The sequence below is a fragment of the Trachemys scripta genome, chromosome 6 (assembly GCF_013100865.1).
Source record: "Trachemys scripta elegans isolate TJP31775 chromosome 6, CAS_Tse_1.0, whole genome shotgun sequence".
NCBI classification, from domain to species: Eukaryota; Metazoa; Chordata; order Testudines; family Emydidae; genus Trachemys; species Trachemys scripta.
Window position 1 is genome coordinate 52,246,534 of NC_048303.1, and position 27,760 is coordinate 52,274,293.

Here is a 27,760-nt window from a genome sequence, read left to right on the forward strand (position 1 = left end):
AACCAAGTCTTCTAGAAGATACACTTAAAACTACAGGGCCAGGCCCTCAACTGATATAAATCACAGTTGTTCCCTGACTGCAATGAAGCTATGCTGCTTTAGACCAGCTGATTTGGCCCACCGAATGAAACACTGTGTCTAGGGTTTTTGATTCTTCCTATAGAATTTTCTATCCAATTCTATAAGATTGTCCAAAAAAATCTTAGCAGGTTTTATTGAATCTTGTAGGACTTTTCCGTAAGTATAGTGAAAAGCAAACATTTAGTTGTCTAATGAAACTGGAGAGATTTTAAGAGCCACCATTGAATGCAATGCTGCTTGACACAAAATTTCAAGAAGTTAATGGATTTCTAATAGAGAGAAGCTAAAACAATGAAGGAAGGCTTAGATACTCGTAACAGTATGTCCCTGTAAGGTTGCTATATTTTTGTAACCAGGGTTGGGAGGAACCATCAGTACTACAGGAGATTCTGAAGAAGCAGATGCCTAGAGATCTGGCCATAAAATACTTCTAGATTTGTTCCTCTGAGTGTGCCTGGACTAGTTTTCCGCACAAGGATTAAGGTATTATATGGTGACACCCATCTAACTATGTTTAGAGTAGGTATTTTATTGCCAACACATCAACTTCTCCCTGCTAAAGAACTAGGCAGTGCATCTATTCACCTGAATCAGCCTTGAGAGAGTTGATCTTAATCCCCGTCAGCGTTAGCACACACAAGGGCCACACAATTTACTGCACTATGCAATTCATAGCCAGAGGGGCATATGGGTTACACATGCATATCGAGGAAGCTGGCCTTTACTCACAAGCTACTTGCTCAGTGAAATAGTCTTGTACAAGAATTTGTAGTAATACCAGCAGCCATTTCAAATGGTCTCTGATTATGATATGGGCAAAATCATATCTGCAGTGCCAAGAAGCACAACTTAGAAATGACAAAAACTTGTTTAACATTTTTTGACACTGAACTGAAATATTTTGAAAAGCCTGTTTGATATGGTTTCTGTAACTTCTATATTAAAATTTGAGAGACATTAGTGCCATATTTACATTTTTGTAGGGTTGGAGAACAACAGTAGTTTATATCCCTCTCAGCTGTGGGAATATGGAGGGGAGAAAACAGATGGGAATAGAAGTACTGGGAGGCTCCAGTTAAATTGATGACTGAAGATTGAGTTGGAAAAGGGAAATAAAAGACACTGTTATTCCCAAGTATATTTATAATTAGATTTGCAGGGGGGGTTGGTTGTATTAAGTGATATTTTGTTTCTGTAATACTATTCTAAAGTCTGTGTATTCAAAAAATAGCCCCCATGGGCACCACTACCTCCTCCCATTCCCTCCCCCTCTCAGATTTGTATTGTTTTCCTTAGGGTTTTTGTGTGGTCTTGTGATTTTTGATCTTGGTTAGCTTATTTTACTGCATTCATGCTGAATATTAATCTGTAACTACAAGGAACACATCACGTACCTCAACAACTTGCACTCTCCCAAAAAAATTCAGTTTGTGGGGTACATCATTTGTGATGATTCAGCCAAGTCAGCACCTAACCTGAACAAAAATAGAAATGCCACATAAAAAATGTAGTGCACTCACTTCAATATATCTAACTATACTTTTTTTAAAATTGCTTTTTCATCAGGAAATAAATACAGTTTTTGCTCTCTTAAAATTTGGGACAATGGGCATGGATTTCATTTTTAATTGCCTTAAAACATCACAAAATATTGCAATGGTAAAGTAAGACAAAGTAGAGGAAGGAAAGGAGAATTTTGTTGTAAAAGTTCACATCAGCTAGACACCATGGGGCAAATTCATCCTGATGTAACTCTACTGTGGTCTGTGGTGGTGAAACAGAAATGAAATTAGCCCATTAAGCATAAATTTAATTTCACAGCAACATCACAGGCTTTACAGAGGGCAGAATCTCATGTCCTTAACATACAAAATAAAGAAGAAAGGAAAAAGAAGACACATAATTAATGTTTTTGAACTTCTTTCTAGGCACAGTGGGCACTTATTTCATTTCACAGCACAGCAACCTATCTCAACAGCCAAGCTAATACTGCCCTCAAAACCAACAAGAAGCCACCTTAACAATCTTGTGATTTCGTCCTTGCACATATTTTTATGAAGTCCCATCTAGCTAGCAAACTGCCCTAGGCTATTAGTCTGCAACAAAGCTCAGCCTCACTCTCAAGAAAAGAGAACACAGACTGCCATCAGTCGCCACTCTCATAAACTATGGAAGATCTTTTGTTTTTTTAAAGCAGCATGAGTTAGATGACCACATTGCCATCTCTGCTGTATGTGGTGTTACTCTGAAAGGTCTTCTGAAGTACAGTGATGTGTACGGTGCTGGCTCACCAGATGAGTTAAATAGCCCTACAGAAGCACTGGCATTATGTCTCTACCTGTTTGCCCTTAATTTAAAAAGTAAGAAAATAACTATTCCAGAAACAACAAGAATTAAACAAATGGAACCTCCAGAATATCCTGGGAACCAAAACTGGGATTAAGAAATTTGAGAAGAAAACACTAGAAGAGGGATAAATACTGATGCCTTCAAAGGCAGAGAAGAAAAAAAATATAACAAATAAAACTTAGAACAACAGGGAGAATGCGAGGCTAATTCTTTCCATCCCTCGTGCTGACAAAAGAAGTCAAAAATCTATATTCAAGGTTATTAACTCTATGTGTAACACAATAGTAATTCTAGAATCTATACTCCATCTCACAAAGGTCCATCCACACCAATAGTAGTACTGATATTGATTATTTCTATGTGTGTCTTGTCAACCAAAGAAAATCAGTGCAGGCTCTACACTGAATGAACTGTTAAGCTATAGATCTCAACTTACAGCAATCAATGTCACCTACACCTTTGAAGGAACCTCCCAACCATTTTTTATGGAAGGTTAGAGAATCTGACAGTGACACAAAGCCTGAGCTGGAAGGGGAGAGAAAGTGAGGCCATAGTGAATCTGGCTCAGCCCTGAAGAAGTATATACAATATTATTTGTATGAATATCAGAGGAGAAGGCTCTTTAAAAAAAAAAAAAAAGACTAAAATTTGGAGCCCCTGGACACTACTTTAATACCAAAACTAATATCAGGCTCTGGTATTTGACTTTTGCATGGTATTTGCAGTATTCCTTATATTTAGAATGGAAAACCCCACAAATACTGTGATAAATGTAACTACCAAGGACACTGTTAACTCTACCGTGGAGCCTGCTGTACGAAATAAGTGTGAAGAAATATTCCCACACAGTAAACTCAGGCCACTGGATTTTGTACCAGACCTCAACAGCTGATGCCACTGTTGCTGCCAGTCTTCTTGCATTGCAAATCACAAGCCACTTCCAGGATTTCATCCCCTAAATTAAGTATCCATTAAAGTCAATGGCAAAACTCCCTTTGACTTCAGTGGGGCTAGGATTTCACCAGGATGTTTAAGGAAGAGGAGGAGGAAGGGGAAACGTTGATGATACAATCAAACATTTTATCACATATTGGTGCCAACATTTGATGTCCAATGAAAAATGTTAGGCTAAGCTAATCATGCAGGTCCTGCACTTTGGTTGCCCTTCAATTACATGTTGATATTTTCTGTATGACAGGAAGGATATTAAAACTCTTGTAAGCAGTGCTGTATAGTCTATTTGTATCTGATAAATGTATAGTCATTGTCATGGTATTCTTGTAAACTAACACTGAAACCATGCCATTATCCCACTACTCCTCCTCCCAGATCCACTAGGAAACGGCATTTTTTTCCCTTTATGTCCTCTTCTAGTCCTCATCTTCCCTACACAGACACATTTTCCTACTGAGTCAGTAGTGCAAGAAGGTTTTAACAGAATACCCAGTCTAACCCAGACAGCCTGTTTTGGATAATCTCTCCCAGAAATCAGACACCCGAACTGCTGTTTTTTAAACACCCAGGGATTGAGTTATCCGACTGCCTAGACCAATTTGGTGATGCCAAAAAGGATCAGGTTCTTCATTCTTAGTCCACCTCTATTTTGCAGGAGAATTACTGTAAAGAGTAATTTATTTTATTTGAGGCCTTGTATTCTGTGGCCTTCATCTAATGAACTGAATGAACATTGGCTTTAGAAAACAATAGAATGAAAAAGCATACAGTTTAACTTTATATAGCAGCCTTCATACGGTATACCACAAAATGCTCAACTGGGGCCAGATCCAAAGCCCAGGGACTTCAGTGGGAAGACTCCCATTGACTTCAATAAGCTTTGGATCCTTTATTTTCTGTGAGACAAGACAACCATTTCTTCAGGGTTGGACACTAGACAGAGCATCTTTTTAAAGTGTATATAAATGTAACCATTTTTACAAATCAAAATTCAGGATCAGATTCTAGTTTTCTACCATTGAAATCAGTGGAACTCTATGTGTGAAGAAAGGTAGTACTCAGTTTGAGTCAGGGTAACAGAAGTGTGCCATACGAGAACTGATACACAAATTGAAAGATCGGGGCTATTTACAATGAGCATTTTTGGCTATCCCTAATCTGGGATTCCCCCCCCCCCTTTTCAACATTAGAATAAAGAAATTAAAATAGTTGGTCAGACCCCTGGCTGATATAATCAGTGCAGCTCTATTGAAGCCAAAGGAACTACAGTGATTTGCACCAGCTGAGCCTCAGGTCCAATATTTTATAGCATAAATGGAAGAGAGAATTTCCTTTAAGTTGTTGTATATTATCAATAAAAAAAAATAGATGCAAATGTATCCAAAGGGCCTGGAGTATTTTCTATCTCTGATATTTTGTGTTCAATATTTGTCACTGCGCTTTGAACATTGTTTTGTTTGCAAAGTACTCTTTTTAATTATAGCATGAAATGTTCAAAATTCTATGAAAATAGGCAAATGTTTTTAAAATATGCCTAATAATAAAAAGGCACAATTTTAAAGGGGAAAATATATAAGCTGGTTTGATGCAGTAGGTAAATGTTTTTCAGGGAATAATGTTCATGCAACAGAAAGTGGACAAATAATGCAGAGTACAAAATGAATGCATGTCTCTTCAAAATAGTACAAGCTCTCTTTTGACATGCAAGCAATTCAGTAAGGAGGGAAAAGACTTGAAATTGAATTTAGCTGATGCAAATGAAATTAAAGCTAAATTGGTTGTCACATCAAGCTGATGTTAACTATGTAAATGTTGCTGTTTGTTAAACTACCATTTACAGTTTAGAATATGATCAGAAATAAAGTTCTCTTATTATTAATTTAAAATACAAACTGTGCATTTAAAAGAACATAGATCAAGATTATTCCCCCTGCTTACATCTTTAAAATTAAATTTAAAATATCCCCTACTTTTTGACAGTATTTTTCAGTAATTAAAGTCCACATATACTGTAGCTCCATGCTACCAAAAAAAAAAAAAAAAGAGAGAGAGAGAGAGAGAGAGACACAGAGAGAGAGGCTTTTCTGGCTAAGCAGTATCCCATTACATCATTGCTTCAAATGCATTCATTCTCTACAATATTGTTGTCTGTTTCAGGTTAACTACCAAAATCATTTGCCTGAGAAGCGAGATTTAATTGTCTTACAACTACCTCTGTGAAGTACAATAGGGATTACAAGTACCCATTGATTATACTATTGGGTAGAATAAGGCACTCTTATTCTAGCATTTCTCATTCATTTTGTCATTGCATTCTCTTTGAAAGAGACCAAATGGGTCCCAGCAGGTGAAAGCCAAGAAACCTGAAAGGCCCCCTTTGATGAATGACAATACCACAACTGCCCTCCCCCCATTTTTGGAGATTATAAAACCTTATTAAATCATGCCCTGTGAGATATTGATTGAGAGGGAGCTAAACTAAAACCAACAATAGCAGCATGGATCAGAGAACAGCGCTTTCATCAATGGGCACTAAACACAGCTAAGCTTTCCAGTTCTTTTTGGTGGGTTTTTTTTAACTATTTATTTACTTTTGTTTAAACCATTATACAAGAAAGTCATACAATTATACTAACATTGTCAATCACAAATAGCCAATAGCTGTCCCTGTAGAACTAGCAATTCATCTTTTAGACTGTAGCAGGATATTACACAAACAACATTATACTTAAAGTTAGTAATATAGATTTTTTTTAAACAATTCTGAGTAATTAACACAACTGTCACTGACTTCAGGACCCCCTTCACAATGACAAGGCTGTTTGGGAATAACTTGCATGAAAAGAACAGATTAAGACATTTGCTAAAGATAGCTGTGAGAAACAGAGAAGGAAACTCGCCCATATTTTAAAGCTATATTTGATTTTAGACTGTTTTTGTTGCTTGGCTGTCATGTCAGCCATCTGCGAACCCCACTGTAAACATTCCCTTTATGACAATCACCTCAGTATTACTTGAATCTGCCTGCTTTGGAGGAGACCTCTATAATAAGACTGTGTGTTAATTAACTGTCAGTAGATTTTTTTTAAAGCATTACTGCATCTCAGACAGTGGAAGAAAATGACAAAACATGAAGAAGTATACATCTAATATTACAAATATCTTCCCTATCATAAGAACCAAAGTTAGGCCTGGCCCTGAAGAATTTTTTTGCTTTAAATACTTTGCTATTGATTTCATTTTCCACTTTCCTGCCAGATGTTTACAGGTGATCACATTTGTTCCCTGCCATAGGCAGATCATGTGAAAGGAGGAAAGGGGAATAATTTAATGATGAAAACAACCCATTTTGAAACAGCCATTATTGTATCTTGATAATAATTGATTGCTAAAGTCAACAAACTATGTTAAAATGTTGCTTTTAAAATTAGCCTTGGTTGAAGAATGAAATCATCATCCAGATTATAATGATACCAATATTAATGTTGTTGTTAATTTGTTATCAAAGATAAGCAGTTTTGCTGTTTATTATTAATAGCCTTATTTGTGGGAGTAGCACATACAGTATGTAAAAGGCCTTCTCTGACAACCATAAGTACAGTTATGGAATTGCTGAAATTAAGCATTGTGGTTATTCACTGAAACAAATAAATTGTGATGTCATCTTTCTGGTAGCTAAAATTTGTTTTGATATCTGATAGTTATAAAACAAAATTAAATGCATTAAAATTATGTGAGTATAATATCAGCATAGGAAATGTAACAGGGCTCTTGTTGATATTTAATATGTTAGTCTCAAAAACATCTGACAGAAGAAAATCCTGGAAAAATATATAATACTGCAAAATAATAGAAATATAATACTTTCAAAAGGGGTACAAAAAAGAGTTAATTATGTTATAATCATATGTTTATGTCCATATTTATTTTTGATTGATTTATAATCTCTTTATCCTAATAGCTGTCTTGCTGCTATTTAATATTTTTCATTTGTTTACCTTCTTCATGTCAAGTCTATCAGTATTATCCTGTGATTTTATACTGCACATTGCATTCATCTAAAGCATTAATAAATACTTATTACAATTCTCATCTGTTTATCTAACTGTATATCCCGATGTGTATAACATGCAATAGTTAATAAATATGTAAATAAAAAATATCAAGTTCTACTTCTGTTTTTTTACTAATTTTGTTAATAACAATACTTTTGATGATAAAATTCATAAAAAATATATATATAAGAGAAATGGAATTTAAAAGCAGAGAATTTCCAGTCATATTACAGTCATATCTGTGAAATTTACAGATAAGCTTTATAGCACAGTATCTTGAACAGATTTTATAAATATAGCATGCCAATTACAGAGCTTTAAATTTTTATATGCTGCTCAGGATGAATAATTAACTGGCTGAAACCTATTGCTAATTGTATTTTCATTTGATTTGACTTTTCAAGCGAAAATGTTACATGCTAGTTTTATACTAATGATTACCCATTTCTGTGCAGATCCATGTTGCCTGTAAGAAAGTCTACCATAATTCTTTTGGTTCTATGAGAATCTTGTAATTCAACCATCATCTATTGCTTTTCAAACTCTATCTATCCTCTACCTTAAAAAGCTCTGTTAAAATAGAATCTGATGGATCAGGACGTTATTAGACTATTACTTTCTGTATCAGATTTTCGTCCCTCCTTTCCTTTCTCTTGGAAAAGACATGCAGTAATTCTTACATCTCTTTCTTCCAAATTACATTATAGATTCTGAGAAATATTATTGTAAACTAAGTGGTGATAAACTAAACTGAACTATTGTACTTCCACTTATCTTCTGCCAATTACCTACAGTGGTTATAATCAGTACTGATATACTTGTAGTTTCTTATGTGCTTTTAGTCATTTGTTTATTTCCTATTCAATTACATACAGTATTGGCAAAGTCTTACAAAAATGGTGAAATTAAAATAGCTTAAGTTTTATGCAGCGGATAAATCAGTGAAACATCCCAATCAAGATTTTTTCAAACTTAAATTTTAAATGATTTACAGTATATCTAACATTACACAGGAACCAGTACTGTGATGTCAAGCACTTACTTTAACATTTCATCAGCATTTAACTTCTCTATGCTCTCAGATCAATTCATGTAAGTGAGCTGAAGTTTATTGCCTACTTATACAAAACCATGAATCATCAGGCCCTATCCCCTTATGATGATATCAATTTCCATTTAATAGAAGGATTTAATAATTGGGTCATAAGGCTGTTTCAACCAATAAGAAATGAGAAGATGTAGTAATGTCCAGGTATTTTACAATATAACTATGTATGCATAGATATAAAATATGCCCCCCAAATTAGTTATAAAAACATAGAGTATGTTTAAAGATTTAAAATTAAATACATTCACTAAATCATCACAAATGCCGTTCACAGAGAGAACTTGAATTTTAAAGGTCAATTTCCATTAATTTCTTCCTCATATTTACACATTTTTAGTTGCTTAGGTTTGTATTCTGCTCTAGATTCATTAACTCCTACTACAATTAAATTTGCACATGTGAATCAAAAGAAGATTAGTCCTCAGAGGCCAAATATTGTTTCCTTGCAAAGTCTGAGTGAATGGACTTTGATTCAAAGTGGTCTGTGTGTTTGTGAGTGATGGAAATTTTCTTCCAATGCTGCAGAGCACCAGCAGAACTTGATCTGTGGCTGCAGGCTTCTTGTAGCCTCTGGACTTCTGTATCCTCAGACTCAGCTTTGTTTCCCCATCCCTGAAAGGAAATCTGCCTGATGGATCATCATTCTCCCACTCACAAATGTAATGCAGTAGCATGGAGGTAGAGCACAGTTCCAGTGTACAGAAGGCTCCAATGTGGAGATATTTGGTGTACTGATAGTGTACCGAAGGTCTCTGCATCCTAGCCTCTTATGGTGCTCTTTATTCTGGAAAGCACTGAGTACCCTCACCTTCCTTTGAAATCAATGGGAGTAGAGACCTCTAAGTACCTCAGGATTTAGAATTTATACCCCACTTCTCAGGTGGCATCACAAGTAGATTAGCAAGTTTGGCAGTCATTTTACCTGGCCCTATTGCTCTTTTAGGACATGATATGGACAATGCCCATGTTCTCATAGGATGCATTCGACTCTGTGATGTGAACCCCAAAGTGCACAAAATGATCTGGTGGATTCAAATGTGTGTTCATAAATTCGCCTTTTTTTCTTTTATATCAAAATGTTAAATTCAGTTCAAAATCTATGCTAATGTAACAGAAGTTAAACATGCCACAAATATCAGAAAATTAAAAGTGATGTTTTCCACATCAGCTTTAACTTACATGACTATATTAAAACATAGATTTAACATAAATACAAGATGTTTTAGATATTAGGGAGCTGTACCTCTGCTCTTTTACATGTATTTTTTTTTGCCAGTGTAATCACCTAGTGAATTAGGCTCTAAAATGGGGCCCATATACAGTTGTATGGGAAGCATAACTTTGAATTTTCCAGCTCTTGTGTTTACATTCTGAACTATGTCATCACGTTAACATAATCTGTGCATTTCTTTTTCTCTTCTCAAAAAAAGATAAAATAATGTTGATGTCACTTCTATAAACACAACCAAATGTCCATGTTAAATTCTCAGCTATAACTTGGCATTAATATTTTTCACCTTGATATCTCTTATTCACCCTCTAAATTTCTTGCAATCCCCTTTTCATGAATATTTGTGATGATTTAGCATTTATCCACTACTGTTGCTTGCTGCATAGATGGTTATTCTAGTCACGGAACTCAATTTCCATACATTAGTAACAATCCCAAATAATTGTAATGTATGATAATGTAAGAAAAGTTAGGCTTTCTTGTTCAGTTTCTGGGGAGGAGTCATTTTATATCATTAATTTACAGTTTCATCACTTTGTACCGAAGTCTGTGGATCAGTAAACCTATTGCTGGCTGATTATTCACTCAAAAAAAGAGCAGAAAGCTCTCCAGAATGCCTCTAAATGGAATATCTATATCTCTAAAATGCCCCTCACCACAGTATCTAGGCCCCAAAATTCTAATAGAGAGTATAATGACTTGACTACAATGTGAAGGTGGTGGAATGTGAAAACTCATCAATGCACTTGATAAGGGCAGTTTTAACCCATTTTTGATTGAATACAGAGAAATGTGCAAATATGACATTGTGGCACACAGAAGAAAAACACTGAACACATACAGTAATTTAACTGTACAAACTATCTAGCCATTCTGAATTAATAATGCTGTTAGAAACGTGTTGCCAGTTAATGTACAAGGATGGTGGTTAGTGATGTGTGAAAAATTTGAAAAGCTTGGAAATGGAGGGTTTTGTATTTTTGTTTTGAAATTTCATTAGATGCTTAATATCACCAAGAACCTCAACCACTGGTGCACAGACCAGCACTGGAATTTCATGCTTCTGTGATTCATACACTAGGCATTTCCATTTTAGCGTAAGGGCCTGAGTCTAAGGTGTTGAGCACTTTCGATCCCTTAATGATGGCTCAAACCACAGTGTAGTTTGGGCTGCTACCTATTCAAGGGAAAGAATAGGTCTGTCTTGAGACTGGGCTGTGGAGCTGCTTAAGAACACACAGATGAAAAGGAAGAGCACAATGCTGCCCATTACAGCCCAAGTCTGAGATACTACAGAAAAGGGAGCCATATAAATGCATAGGTAGCATAGTATGGTATGCATTGATAAAGTTTGCTGTAAAAGCTAGGTAACATAGGCTTATTGTGATATTAACTGGCTCATTCCATCATTTATTTTTATTTAGCTATTTACATACATATAAGATATTTAAAATGCCTGTTCAGGGCTTTAGGTATCTTTTCCAAATATTAAAAATACATTTTTTACAAACAAAGAAAAATACAACAGATTCCCTGGAATCAAGAAGGGGGGAATATATTCCAGCAACCATTCCCAACTCTTTGTGTAAAAATCCCAGCTCTCAGCACACCCTACCCTGAAAGTCTGGAAAGAAGAGATGGCCTTTTCAGTGTGCCTTGTAGGTCAACCAGCCATTGCTATTTCAGAACGGGGTGAGAATCCCCTCATGAAGAAGCTGCTGCCAGTAGGTTCCTGTTTCAAAGGGGCTCTGATTTTAGACCCTCCATTAGTCATAAGTGCAGCTGCAGCATGGCATTACTATTATATTATTATTTGCTATTATCTATTTCAGGTATTTATTGAGTGCCAACAGTGTTCTTGGCAGTGTAGATAAAGAAAGGCCTGATTGCTGCTCCAATAAGCATATATTCTAAGGGCCCAGTTCTGCAGACACTTACACATATGCTTAAATTAATTCACTGTGAGCAATCCCACTGAATGTGGTGGAAAGCGATAGATCTGTAACATCAATTCACTATTGCGTAAAGTTAAGCATAAGTGCTTGTAGGGCCTAAATAATCAATATTCACACTTATCCCATTCACTTGTTGCATTTTCTCTATATCCATTGTTTAGTTGCCCAAAAACTAATTCTTTGACTATTTTTTCCTTTATATAATGTTTTGACAAGAGACTTCAGAGTATGTTATATGAGGTCCATTAATTTCTAATATTTTTTCTAAGGAATGGGTCTGGTATTTGTGACACTGGGCCCCATATTTGTCACAGTAATATATTATAATATGGTTATGGCATAATTATGATGCATTTTCTACAAGCTAAGTCACGTGAGATGTTATTTGAATAGTAATGATTTGCCGAATATGATTATCCTATTTATATGCATGTATCATTTTTGTTTCTGAAATTATGAATATTGACTGGGGATCTGTATTTCAAATGGGCTTACTCTGGAAAACACCCACAGCCAGCCTTTCATGTACAACAATGAAGAAGCCAGATGGGGCTGATGGCCCATCAGCAAAGACAATGGATTGTGGAATAGCTTAACCTTTCTTTGGGCATTTTGGCCAGCCTGTAAGCAATGGCTGCTATAACACTGCAAGTTCATGTGACCAAACCACATGTCTCTGGACTCCATCTTGTGATGTCAGTATTTTTCCACAAACTGGTCTGGGAACCAAGTTTTAAAATAAAGGGTTCCCACAATATACTAAAGCTATATAAAGCAGGGAGTGACATCATCTGTTGTTCTTCTCTCCCCACACAAGAAGATTCCTGGAAACACCTGAGGAATAAAGACAGAACTGGGGGAAGTGCTGGAGCCAGGCTAAAGGAATTTCTAGCCTATGTATGAAAGACCTGGGGATTTCACGCTGTAAAACAAGTACAGCTTGTCCCTTAAGAATCTGCATCCTGTTTGTATCATCAAGTAGGTTGAGAATTTGCTAATTCATATCCTATCTTTCTAGTATCTTAGGCTTAGTTTGCGTTTTTGTTTATTTGCTAGATAATCTGCTTTGATCTGTTCGCTATCACTTATAATCACTTAAAATCTATCTTTTGTAGCATGGGTGACAGGTGAACCACAGGTTCGGGGAGGCTAGACTCTGGCTGGCTCTGCCACCCCCGAGAACCCACCCCCCCTCCCCTACTGGGGGGCCCCCCCCCTTCCCCCCCCGAGCACTGGGTGACATGCTCCCCTGATCCCCCCCCCGCCCGAGCACAGGGCAGGCAGGCAACTCACGACCCCCCAGCTCAGGGCGGGTGGCAAGTGTCCCCCCGACTCCTGAGCTCAGGGCAGCAGCCCCAGCGCCTCCAGCCTCCCCCCCGAGCCCAGTGCCCCCAGCCACCCCAAGTCCCAGCTGCCCCAGCCCCAGCAGGCTTCCCTGAAGAGGAACAGCCTGCCTGAGCTGGAGCCTAGGGGGAAGGGCAAGCAGGAGGGGCTTTCAGGGAGGAGCATGGGTGGGGCCACACCAGACTGTTTGGGGAGACACAGCCTTCCCCAGCCTATGTGTCTCGACACCCATGTTTTGTAGTTAATAAACTTGTTTTTGCTTGATCTAAACCAGTGAGTTGGAGCGAAGTGCATGGGAAATCATAGCTCAAGGGGCAAATTGAGGAGGGGCGAACTCTATGCGCGTACACTGTACAAATCCCTGTGCATTGCAAGATGGTATGATTCTGGGTTTATGCTCCAGTGAGGGGGGGGAGCTGTTTTTAGGCTGGGAAGCTGGTGGTTATTTTGGCTGTAGCCTCTCTATTGTTGGTTTATGCAGTGGCTGGTCAGAGAGCCTGCAGGTAACTGCTGCAGCTGGGTATGTCCCTACCTGTGTGTATGCTAGTGGAAGTGTAAGACTGGGAGTGGGTCTGCAGTTTGTCACAGCAGCATAGTGTGAGAGGGACCCCAGGCTGGTGGGTCAGAGAGCTCAGTGGTACCCCAGTTCCAGGTGGCACCCCCAGGGGAACCCATCACAGTACTGTCTTACTAAAATATCTTCCAGAAATTAAAAACACTGTGAGGTCCTGGTTATTTAGAATTATTAAGCTTAATGAAATATGTGAGCACAAAAAGGAAAAGATATAAATGATTTGTGTGCCAAAAAGGGAACTGTGAGAAGGGCACGTAGCAGGAAAACAGTTTTCTTCTGTTATAATGGAGAGCTAGCTGGCTGTTATCTACTCACGGTCTTCTAGAAGATGAAAAGTCACCTGAGTCACGTTGTTTCCTTCCTGGGTTAAGATTTTCTATCTGTAAAATATAGGAATAGCACTTTCAGTTAATACCTGAGGTAACAGACAGAAGGAAGCTTGCTTTTGAAGAGACCCATTTCTTGACAGAATATGAACAGCATAACCACCAGTTTTGTATTCCATTCAAACTGTCAGTAGGCAGACAACTTATAATTGCTAACAACAACGATAGACGTTATCATTTTCCTTTGGAAACAAAAACAACTCTTGCTGTGATTTTTGTTTCCACGTCTTGCTGTGTGATGAATTTTCCTAACTGCGGTACATAAAGGCTAGTCCTTATCCATATCCCAAGTCTTTCAATTAGACCTTATGCTGGACTCTCAGCAAGAGAACATAGATGTCAGGCATTTAATTTTAGAGCAGAGCTTCTTTTCAAAGCAGTTTTGCTCTCTATTGGGTTGTTCTGCTCACAATGGCTGCTAACACGTGCACTGCTCATGCTAATCGTAACTGACTGAACACTGAGTCCCCTCTGAAGCTGGACTCTCATCTGTCATTGCTCTGCTGAGCACATATGTGGTATGTTATATAAGTTGGTATTAGATTAATTTTAGTGCATTTGTTCCAAAAACAGTCAACTTTCAATGATGTTTAGTTATGTAATCAACTGATCTGATTTTTTTTAAAATCAACTCATTATTGCTTCAAGTGGGTTTAAAAATAAATGTGAAGAAAATGGTTGTGAGGCTGCTTCTTTGTTTAGCTAGTTGACTTTTTTTCTTTGCCAGTTCATTTTGTTTGTTTTGCACCTTTTCCCTCTTTACTCAATAGCATTCCTCTTCCCTCCCACACTTGCCCTTATAGTTTTCTTAGCATCAGGGCTGAAAGTGGCACCAGCTGGTGGCAGCTTCACCAGAGCAATGTCTTACTAATGCTAACTATTGTGTTGATGTGCTAATTCATCAGTGTAATTTCATGTAATTTCCATCTTGGGCAAAAGATCCTTTCCCAGCAATGCTGATATCCAAGACATTGCTGATGAAGTCTATTCATGTTTTCTGAGGCCGCACTTCAGGATAAGAAAGGACAGAGACAAAAGCCTGCATGAAAACTGCATGTTGTGTCATCAGTATACCTGTCTTGTATATTCAATAAACAATGTGAAGAAAGGAAGAGAAATAGAAGGTAAATTGAAGCAGCTGTAGATTCTACACTGTATTCCCTTTTACCAAGTTGGGCCCTGTAATGGCACGGCACCCACCACTTGCAAACACCCCCTTCTGGTCAAGTGTGTCTGGAGTCTTTAAACAGTCCCAGCCCTGGTATCAAGCCATACCCCCAGAGCTTCCTCCCTGGAGGCAACAGTTTTGCCCTCTTGGTCTGTTCTGGCCCCAGCTCTCCAGCTGGGCCAGTAAGTAGTTCAGATCCCCTTCTGGAGTTTATTACTGTCTGATTGTAGGCCACTTCCACGGTGCCTATGGTGGGAGGAGGAGGGGGGAGGAGACCTGAACCCTCTCACTACTCCAGGTGTCAGCCCAGGCATCCAAAGAATAGCAGCCACACACCGCTATGTCCCTTTAATGAAACTGCCTTCAATTCCCTGGGCCACTTCTCCATGGCCCCAGCCTTAATCAATGCTTCCCCCTTAGCTCAGTTCAGGCCCAGCAGCCAGGAGCTCTTCCTTGCTCCCCTGGTCCCTGCCAGCACTGAGCTGTCTGAGGTGCTGCAGTTCCCTTTGGTCAGCCAAGAGCACCATCTGCACTCCTCTGGATCCAACAAGGAACTTATTGTCTATGGCTCTGCAGCTCCTTTTCATATGGCTATCCTGCCCTTATTGACTGCTCCCTGCAACCTCTCTGATTGGTTAACTATTTTCAGCCTCTCTAGACCACTCAGAAGACTTAGCTTCACTGCTCCTTTCCTGGGATGGGTGTGACAGGACCCTGAGGCCTCCAGCAGAGAGCTTCTGGGCCTAGTCCACCCCATCACAGGCCCCAATCCTGCACTGAAAACTGGTTTATTCAAAGCCCTATTGACTTATTCAGGACCTTAATGGCTCTCTGTGGGCATAGAGAGCATTGCATCCTGTTTTCACTGTGGGAACAGGATATCAAATAGTAACACATTTCAAATCTTAGGCTGGCAGGCAGCTGTACATTTGAAGTCCTGGTAAATGATTTCTCCCCAAAAGCTTCCTCAAGAAGCAGAATTACAGTACATTGAAATGATGGGTTAGTTTAAGTCATCCTGTAATATATACATTGAATTCTTCAGCTATGTTGTCTAGTAGTCTGTGCACCAAATAGGAAACAAAGAACATTTGAATTGTAATTCTCTGATGTTGACTCTTTCTGTTCCCTCTGTGGTTCTGTTTCCCCATCTGTAAAATGGGGGGTTGATAATTGTCTACCTCAGAGATGGTGTTTTCAATACTAATAAGTTAATGTTTGTAAAGCACTTTGAATATGAAATTGCTAAGCATTGTTATTATAATTCCTTAAAGATCTGATTATGGAAAAATAGTTATACAGTTGTATTAATTCTGAACAAAATATGCCTGTAATATGATTTTCTCCATTGCTTTCTATTAATAAATTAAATAACTGTCACCAAACTACTTCTTTCTTATTTGCTCACTCTAAACACATGAACACATGAAATGTGAAAAACTAAAGTTTTTTAAAGAAATTCTAATCTGGTGAGAACTGTGGTGTTATTCCTAAGGGTGGGTGAGCTGGTATGGGAAAAACAAATATGATCCAATTTAAACGGAACGAACGCTAAAACTTTTGAGTTTTACAAAAATTTGTTATATTTTTGTATCTATGAAATTTCTCAATGTGCTTCTGTTCTATTTAGGTTCTTATATCACCCTCATTACCATATTATCTTATTGCACTACTGGAAAGTCCTCTGTGATATAACTAACATATGTTACATGTAGTGTGTTCTCTTTCACATCCTCCCCCATGGCTTAAACTGGAAGAAACTAACTTGGAGAAGAAAGGCTATTCTTGTGATATTTCCCACATGGTCATAATTGAGAAGTATTCCACCTAAATCCTTGTGAAGAACACTCTCCTCTTGATATTTCCAAAATGTCCCCTGGACAAGTAATGGGGCTTGGTGAATTGGTGAAAAAAAAATCACAAAATATGTCACCAGTTTCTCACAGGCAATTGCTGTACCACCCTCTGGAACAGGGGTGGGCAACTTGCGCCCATCAGGGTAATCTGATTGCAGGCCATGAGACATTTTGCTGATGTTGACTGTCTTGAGGCATGGCCCCCTGCAGCTCCCAGTGATTGCCATTCCTGGCTAATGGGAGCTGTGGGAAGCAGCGGGCCGCGGGGATGTGCTAGCTGCCACTTCCTGCAGCTCCCATTGGCCGGGAACGGTGAACCACAGCCACTGGGAGCTGTAGGGGGCCATGCCTACGGACGGTCAACGTCAGCAAAATGTCTCACAGCCTGCAATCCGATTACCCTGATGGGCCGCATGCAGCCCGTGGGCTGCAGGTTGCCCACCACTGCTCTGGAATCTTTGGCTCTACCCTCAGGTGTCAAAGAAACACATATGCAGAGATGCTGTCCTCTTCAAATTTTGGATAGTCTTCATAGGCCTGTGATAAATACCTCTCTTTTCACTGTACAGCACTATGAGGATAGCTCATTGCAAATGTTCACATTCCCCTCCCCCCAACTTGTCAAAGAGAGCACAACATAATGCAGGCACTCCTGAGTAAATGACTTTTGTTAATGGCTTCTGTTAATGCCCTTAAGCACTGGAGAAATCAAAACCAATGCCATGTGATTTATGTGACCAATCACAACCATCCAATCCAGCTCCACTTTTTTAAAAAGTCATGAAAAAATGTTCCCATTACTTCATATATATAATGTTGATTTTAAAAAATCATAATTTTGTACAATTGGTTCAATCTTGTGCATTTTTAACTCAAAAACAAGCACCTTTTGTTGAAAAAACATTTTGCTATGAATTTTTCACCCAGCTCTAAGTGCAGAAAGATTCAAAGTGAATGAAAAAATCTCTTTAAACAAGTCAGCAGCAAGATGATGGCCTGTAGCATTTAGAAAGATGTATGGCTGAAATTTTCAGATGTTTATTTTCATTGTTGCTAATTTGTAGACACCTCATAATACTCGGGTGAAAGAGGTAACCAGGTCTTCCTTCTTTAGAGAAAAGGTACAGTTAAATTCTTTTCCTCCTTTCTGTTACTAATAGTGCACCTTGCCTCCACATTATTTTCTCTTGCAAGTATTCCTCAGCTTTCAACTCCTATCATTTTCCCTGTTCTGTTAGCCAATTAAATACATAAACCCGTGAGAAAGCCACACTTAAATCCACCCTGCTAACAAAGAAGATTTCTCAATATGCCTGATGTTGAATATGTTTCAGATGCCTGATGAAACCTCTGAATTTAGCCAAGTTAGTGATTGCCCATAACTCTAAGGCAGAGGTTGATCACTAGTCAAGAGCACCTGAGTGCAAAAAAGTTTTAATGAATGTTCTATGTTTCTAAAAATGTGACACTTGCACACAGACTTTGGTAGAAATAAGAACTTTATGGAGTAGGCACTAACAACATTGTGTCTATTGTTGCTAAATAAACTCATTCCTGTCATTAACAATAAGATGTTATAGAAATGGAAACCCAATCTGTAGATTTTGTCACCCACTGGGGCTTAGATGCCAAGATGATAGTGCATTATAAATACCTTATATAGGTAGATGGATGAAGCCAGAGACAATATGTGCAATCAAAACACTCCTTTACTGTCTTTGTCTGCTTCAAACAGCAAGTGTGTTCACCCCGTACACCGACTTTATTAAACATGCCCTTTGTGTGTTTGCTCTGTAAATGTTTCTGTTTTTGCAGAATAATATATAATTATTAATATATATATATATATACTATATATAAGTAATATAATTATGAACAAGAATATTTACTGCCTGCTGTAAATATAATTAATTAGTCCTGGTGTACATAATTTTTATTTTATTCGGTGTGCTATAAATCATTTTTGATTTCAGCAAGTGGTACAGTAGAAAGCCTAGTAAACTAAATGTTGTTTGACTTAACATTGCTAAATAATTGAACAAAGAAGTTCTGAGTAAATGATGTGGAAAAAATATCTAACATTGCTCTTATCAAAATGAAAGTTGTTTAAAAACTGAACCTCATTTTCAGCATTAGCAGCTAGATCAAGCAACCATTTCCTTACCTTTTTCAAGAAAACATTTTCTCAAACCACAAAATAAATAAATACTATTGCAGAATTTGATATTTTATACCAGTTCTGGCATTAGCGTGTTGAGTTACTATCAGCTTAATTGCAGGTGAATCTGCAAATGACCAAACCTACCCTGCTGCAGTGCAAGAACCTTGATGGGTTGGTGGGGAGCTATGGCAACTGGCTCCCTAGGCTTCCATTGTCCAAGAGATTCACCCCTGTCAGCTGCATGTGGTCAAATAACAAAGAATTATTCACAAATAATGTACTGACTCAATTACTTGGTGAATATGGTTAGACTACATCTTTATGTCTAATCAAATAGCGCACGCAATGAACATGCAAATATTCATTGAATAAATAGAATAAATAAATAATATTAATATTATTCAATCAGCTTTACTAATAAATGTTCTGGTAGTTGACTGATAAACCTCAGGAAATGAAATAACAGGTTGGCCACTGGAGTATGCTTCAGAAGAATCAGGCTCAAGGACAAATAAGGACTCGATAAACTCTGGAAATAGGCATTCTGTTGTGCTATAATGAAGGCAAAGAAGTATTTTACCTGTAATGTAGATTTTGTGAAGAACCTCCTCACAGAGCTGTTCATGATGTTAAAAAGCTTGATTGTTCTGTGGTCTGTGTAGTGTTTGAAATAGACTCATCAAGTGAGTGCTGTGAGCAACTTTCCATCTTCACTGAAAAAATAAGTCATATTAACTGCTGTTTCTTTTACATCAGCCAGACAGTGACAGATGAAGAAGGCACAAATGCAACCGCTAAGCAGGCTGAGTTTATAAGTGTCTGATTTGTGGCATATAGAGACTTTTCCTGGGTTTTGGGAGCTTGTGAAAGTCAATAGTGCAATCCCATTGGATGGGCTGTTGTGTTAATTTTGATGGAATAAATGGACCCAGAGAATCAAAGGAGTTAACATGATCCTGTCACCGTATAACACTGAACAGTCAATATGGTTTGGGCTTTTCAGTATAGAGATCTTGGCCTGCTTAGTCCTATGGCAAATACATTAGAAAATTCATGCCAACGTTTGAAAATGTATTGATTAGGATTCACTAGAGAAAAAAGAATCAGAATGAGCCATAAATGTTCTGGAATTGAAATTGAGCAGTTATGCAGAAAAATCTCAATTAAAACCTATTAAAGTCTCTTTTCAGAGAGAGGATATCTGTTAGAGTCTCTAATTGTTTCTGGAAATTCTGGATGGTGGAGAAGAAACTGTTAGTTCTGTTGTTCAGTTCTGAGTTTTGAAAGATAGTCATTTCCCCTGTTTTTGACAAAACAGACAGACACAAGAGGGACTAAATGATAGCATAGTAAAGCTTGGAAAAATATGGCTTTTGTTGATGTTCTCAGGATACCACATGACTGGCCAGTCACGGACGGATGCTCTGGATTGGCAGGTCAGCCACAACAGATGTTGCTCTAACCTCTGTATCCTCTCCCCAGTTTGGAACATCATTTGGCTGGTCTAGTCAGGTCCTTCTCTTTTTTACTTCTCTTTCTCAGGCTGGGCAGAGCTGGATGTGGGGTATCATCTCATTGTGCTGGTGTTCTGCAATATGGCTGGTCTCGGGAGCAAGTGAAAATCTAAGAAAGAGAGAAAGGATAAGAGGAAGATAGTGAGTGGATGAAAAGAAACAATGAAGGAAGGGAAGACAGAGCAGTATCTCTTGTTTCAGGCTGAAGTCTCTCTTGGGGCAGTGGTGATGGTCAGGCTGTGACGTTGCACTCCATATGCTTTATGAAAATATACTTATGAATATGACATAGCTGAAATATGCTTTACGCTAAATACCCCTTGAATGGTGTCATTAGAAAGCTTGTAATCTACTAAGTGTGTTCATCCTATTTGTTTGCATTTATTATTTCTATATCTGGAGTTAGGAGAATAAGATATAAACTTGTATCACTGATGTAAACATATTAAGTGGCGGCCATTAAGGGTACTCCAGAAACAATCAGTTGTAAATGGCCTTAGTTACTTGAAAGCCTTCCTGTGTACGTGTGGGCCAGCCCATGGGGAATGGAGACTAGAGGTCTTACAGTGACATGTGACCATATCACTTGATAATGAAATCCATCTCAAATCTGGTACTTTTCCATTTAGAAGGAGGGATGGGGACCCAGAGAGATAAAAGATTCCGGCCTTGTGCCAAAGCTGTACAAGGGAGTGGAGCAGGACAAAAGGGGTAGCCAGTCATGAGAAAACCCCTAGTTACCACCTGAGATGTCTGCTGAAACTAACAAGGACTGTACCGGGGAAAGGACTGGGCCCAAACTAGGAAGGAGTCTAGTCTGTGAAAGAAGCTTATTGGAACACCTCTGAGGGTTAGATATTACCTGTAATCAGTTTCTTAATGTATTAGGCTTAGACTTGCGTATTTTTGCTTTATTTTGCTTGATGACCTACTTTGTTCTGTCTGTTATTACTTGAAACCACTTAAATCCTACTTTCTGTATTTAATAAAATCACTTTTGTTTATTAATAAACCCAGAGTAAGCGATTAATACCTGGGGGAGCAAAGAGCTGTGCATATCTCTCTATCGGTGTTATAGAGGGAGGACAATTTATGAATTTACCCTGTATAAGCTTTATACAGAATAAAATGGATTTATTTGGGGTTCAGGCTCCCAAAAAGGCTGAACACTGGGCATTGGGAAAGTCCCTGTTAATTGAGAAGCCCCTGGACTGAGTGAATCTCAGTTTCAGTGAACTGCAGAGAGGCATGGCCCAATCTCTGGGTCTGTGCTGGAGCTGACTGCAGTGTCTAACTCAGCAAGACAGGAGTGGAGGGGCACCTGTTCTAGCAGGAGGGTTGTTCTCAGTGGTATCCCAGTTCATCGAGTGACAGTCTCGAGGGGCGTCTCTGTGACTGAACCCATCACACAGGCATACCCAATACTGTGCTGAAGGCTGGGTGTCATGATGATGTGATAGCTTTGAAGGCTCGAGAATTAAGGACAGAGTCTCTAGAGCGAATTGGAGATTTACTGACTTTTCCCCTTCCTCCAGAAATCCCTCAGCACCCCATTCTTTTTTTTAAGGATCCCCAAAAGGGGCAATGCGCAGACTAGCCCATCCTCTCATTGTTTTGTCCACCAATTAGACCTAATTTCCAACACACCAATTTTGGTCCATTGATTTCTAGTCCCACACATCTTTTGTTGACCAGATATGATTTCGGCACAGTCTGTGAGTTAAATCAGTAGGCCTTTTTGTTTGGATTAACACAGTTTTTGTCTGTTAAGGAATAAGTAGTCATGGTGTAAAAAGTAAAGTTCTGCAATGGATAAGAAACTGGAGGCATAAAACAACAAGTAGAAATAAATGGTCGATTTTAACTATGGCCAAAGATTAACAGTTGGATGCCCCAGGGTTTGGTACAACGACTGTCTCGTTTAATATATTATACTAATAAACTGAAGGAAGTGTGGGCAGTGAGATGACAAAATTTGCAGGTATCAGAAAATAATTTAGTCACTGAAGACTAGAAAGACTGCAGGACCTCCAGAAGAACCTTAAAAAAAGGTTGGTAATTGGGGAACATAATGGTAAGTGAAATTCAATGTTGAGAAGTGCAAGGTAACATGCATTGGAAGGAATAGTTGAACTATCCAAGCACATTTCCAAGTTCTAAACTAAATAGAACTAGTCATGCCCATACAGTGGTCAAAAAAGCCAATAAGGTATCAAAACATGTAAAGATGTGGATAGAAAATGATACTGTAAATATTATTTCAACTCATGGTATTCCATCAAATATATATCGCAGAAATTGAATAAGTCCAGGTATGCACCATGAAAATAATTATATGCATGGAAAGAATTTTGTTTAAAGAGAGACTGAGACTGTTCTGTTTAAAGAAGAGCCAAATAAGAGGGCATACAATAAAGGCATACAGAATAAATCACATAGAGAAGACAAATCATGCTTTCTTATTTCATAATACAAAAACATGAAGACATTCAATGAAATTGCAAGGCAACAAATGTAAAACAAATACAAGGGAAGCCTGTTTTGTGAACTGCATGATTTATGTGTGGAACTCATCGCCACCAGATGTCATTCAGGCCAAGAGCTTAGCAGGGACTCTGAAAAGATGTAGACATTTGTATGAATAATAAGAACATCCATAGTTACATTACACAGGCTGTCTATTCAATGAGAGAAGTAAACCCAAATACTTCTGGAATAAGTCAATCACTAACTGATGGGGTTGGGGGGAAATCCTTTATGGGCAGTTTAATTCATAACTGTCTGGACATTCCTGTGAAGTGTCTGATAGTGTCCTCTGTCAGACAGGACACTGCCACCTGGACCCTTGGTAGTTTCTATGCTCCTGTTTTCATATTTAACATCTAGTTAATAGTGAAAAAGTTATTTTCAGTTAAATTCCGTCCCATCTTTAAAATGCAGCAGCTAATTCTTTTTTAGCTTCTTTTTCTAAATCTGTTACAGAGGCTTTGAACAATGAGACTGAAATAACATTTCAAGTACATCACTGTGCCTAATGAATTACAGAGCTCTTGATTAATGGCACTTGTTCAACATCACAGTGACAGTAGTATGAAATGTAAAAAAAATGGTGTTTCTGCCTGGTGTGTTTTCTCCTATGAGACAGACCTGGCACCATCAGAAATGCTTTTTTTTTTTTTTATTACCTTTTCTTCTGTTCATCTGCTGTTGTATTTTTCATTCTACAAGTGTGCACTTTAGTCTTGTGCTGGTGCTTGCTATCAGAGTAGTTATCATTCAAGAGGTTTGCTGCAGATTCTGCTGAAGCGTCACTACTGAGTATCAACTCTGCAATCACTAAGCTTCAATCCTGTATCCTAACATGTAGCACACAGGAGGGGGGAAGAGAAGCTGGAGGCATATGCTGGTCAGAACCCTTAGCAAACAACAAGGCTGCAGGAATATCTATCATAATGACACTGGTGAATTGCAATCGACTAGAGGCATACTTCACAGTGCTGGATCAGAGTTTATGTATTTTACTAACCTTATTTCACTGTACAGTTTTATAGGAGCCCCAAAGCTGCACCCATTTGAAATAAATACCTTCTAAGCTGTATATCAGAGAGTGACACTGGTTGTTGGACCATTCCTGTATGTACAGTTGTTGCCTGTATTTCTTCTACTGCTTCTGGACTAAAGAGGTCACTCTCCTGTGTGCTGAGCGGCATGAAGCAGGCCGTGAGACCAAGATACAATAGTCAATTTTGCCTTTTGTTAGCTCCTTACACGTTACTTGGTCCACTGGTGATTGGAATGTTCAACACCATTGTCAGCTATCTCTGCTCTCCAGCTTTCCTCCTTCCTAGTAGAAAGATCCTTGACAAAGATTTTACAAACAGCAAAGACAAGCTACCTTCGTCTTCAGAATTTTTTGTTCATTATTATGTTCTCGTGGCCAATGAACACAATTGATCTCTACAGGGAAATGTTGCCAACATGAATGGGTCCAATCCTGATCTCTTTATACTCACTCCCTAGTCACATCAAACTCCCATTGAAGGCTGCATTTATGCCTGAGTAAGAAGTGTTGAGTAGGACCTTGTATGAATAAAAATAGTATCTGGAGTTATGCTGACTAGGATTTAAAAAATAACCCCAAACATAAGGGCAAGCTGTCTTCATGCTTTGATATATAAGCATCAGGAAGAGATTTCTCCCCCATGGTACAGTAATGTAAAGTTAGGCATATTATTGGAGATTAGTGGCAGGGTACTAAAACGATCACTGGTCTCTTTTACTTTGGTAATGCATTTAGACTTTTAAAAATGGTTTTCAGTATTATAAAGCTCTCTCTATTTGTTAACATGGGGCTAATTAATTTGTAAAATCTGCTCTAGCAATATCTTCAGAGGCTATTTCCTCAATTAAAACACAGAGCATTCTTCTGTAGATACAAAATTTGGGACACAGTTAATAGTTAGATATCTAAATGGTGACATTTATGCCTAACATTAATTGAGAGTGTGATTTTTGTGCCTGCAAATATAAAGGCATTGCTAAAAAGCAAAGCCATAATGCCCAAGAACATTGAGGAGAGACCTCTTAGAATATAGACCAGAATATTATCTTGTGCCCCTCAGGGCCGGCTCCAAGCATCAGGGCAGGAAGCAGGGGCTTGGAGCGGCCAATGGAAAGGGGTGGCATGTCCGGGTCTTTGGTGACAATTTGGTGGCGGGTCCCCCAGGCCCTCTCGGAGGGAAGGACTGGCCGCCGAATTGCCGCCGAAGAATGAAGTGGCGGCGGTAGAGCTGCTGCCGATCGTGGCTTTATCTTTTTTTTTCTTTTCTTCGCCGCTTGGGGTGGCAAAAAACCTGGAGCTGGCCCTGGTGCTCCTTAGGGAGCAGATGTGGCTTAAATGTTAGAGCAGGCAACTGGGGATCAGGAGACCTGAGTTTCTATGCTCAGTTCTGCCAAAAAATTGTTGTGTGGCTTTTACTGATCATATAACTGCTCCCTGCCTCAGTTTTACAAATGGGAGTCATAGGCTTACTTTCCTCACAGTGATGCTGTGTAAGTTCATTAATGCTTAATATATGGAGATATACCTATCTCATAGAGCTGGAATGGACCTTAAAGGGTCATTTGAGTCCAGTCCCCTGCCTTCCCTAGCAGGACCAAGTACTGTCTCTGACAGTTAGTTGTGGGTTTTGTTTCTTCCTCCTTCTTTCCCAAATGGCCCCCTCAAGGATTGAGCTCAGAATCCTGGGTTTAATAGGTCAATGCACAAACCACCAAGCTATCCCTTTCCCCAATGCTTGTAAAGGCCTTTGAGATCCTTGGATTAGAGATGCCATACAAATGCAAAGTAGTATTAGAATTGCAATATTTTTAATGAGTGGACCAAGCATATATAAGCTTTGTGGCCAAAGGAGACACAAATGTTTACTATGCTAATCTTTTACAGTCTCCTATGATTTCTCCCTGAGGACAATCTGTCGTATCTATATAAACTTACCCACCTTTCCATTGACACATATAGCTCACAAATTGAGAGCAAGGTCAGGATTTCATATTTTTTTATTAAAAGCTTTGTTCTCCTGGATGTGATGCTGGCAAACCTGGTGCCAGTTTATGCCATGATCCCAATGCTTCACTTGGATACTGACAAACGCATAGCTGGAATTAGTCTGGCTCACCTGTGTATTAGCTTTGTTAAAATAGGTCTTAGAGCTCTAAAAATTGAATGCTTGTAAATTGCTGGATGCATTAATCTCACTTATAATACCTGTATGCCACATTATAAGGTAATATATAAGTGTTTGCTCTGTAACTGGTAAATCACCAGACAGGAGAGAAGCACTAACGAGTGTGAAACACTAGTTTCCAAAAGGAGGTGTTGTGTCCTGCCCTATGAAAAGGCCCATCAGCACCAGATGAACTATTGTGGAGCATCAGAGGATGAAAGACTTTATATATTGCTCTTCTCCCCTCCCCAAGAGGAGACATGCAAGTGAATTCCTCCCAACACCTGAATTTGCAACTCAAAGCAGAAGGAGGGAAGGAATAAAAGGGAGGAACTGTACCTTTTATGCTGCTTAGATGCTGAGGGTTCAGGATTACTAAACATAAGCAAAAGATTCCCAGTGCTTGGCCTGGGTTAGCCCTAAAGGACATATAGAGCTTGCTTATCATAGAAGCTTCTATTACATTTTGAAATTGAAAATTGGAACTCATTTGTGTGTATATATGTTTACCTGCTTTAACCTTGTGAATAACTCTTTTATTTCCTTTCCCTAATTAATAAATCTTTAGATAGTTTAGTATAGGATTAGTTACAAGTGTTGTCTTTGGTGTGAGATCTAAGGTGCAATTGACCTGGAGTAAAGGACTGGTCATAACCTGAATATTGGTGTGATTTTTGGTGTAAGGGACCATCTATCACAAAGGCAAACTTGTCTAGGTAATAAGCTAGGAGTACCCAAGGCGACTGTCTGTGACTCCATGCTTAGGCTATTATAGCATCTGAGGAGTTTACACTTGATACTTGGCTGGTGAAGTCTAAGTATAGAACTCAAAGTCGATTTGGGGTTTGTGCCTTCTTAACAATCTGCCCTGAGGCTGGTACTCATGCTCTTAAGCCACTGCAGGACAGCTTGGCTCTGGGTGCCATCAGTTTAATCATCCTGACCCACCATAACATACTTGGGGTGATGCCAGGTGGATGGGCAGACTGAAAGAATCAAACCTTTGCATGTAGAGAGCCCTGAAGAGGAGGACCAAGACTTAGAATTGGATCAATTAAATAAGTAGCAAACTGAACTGATATTGCATGAGGAACCAGTGTAATTCATGAAGCACCTGTGAAATATATTCTCCATTAAAGAGACAGGTCATTGTGGGCTGGGCAAGCTTCAGCTTCTGTATTGTTTGCATTGTCATCCCTAGATAGAAATCATCCCAGTAGTCCTGTCTAGAAGCAGCAAAAGCATGGATCATAATGGCCAGATAGATGTCTGAAAGGAGTGGGAGCATTTGTCCTGCC

At 38.7% G+C, this 27,760-nt stretch overlaps 1 long non-coding RNA gene across 1 annotated transcript in view; it reads left to right on the forward strand.

Moving 5' to 3' along the window:
* LOC117879593 overlaps positions 1–27,760 on the forward strand; it is a 156,300-nt gene that overhangs the window by 79,055 nt on the left and 49,485 nt on the right. The window lies entirely within an intron of this gene.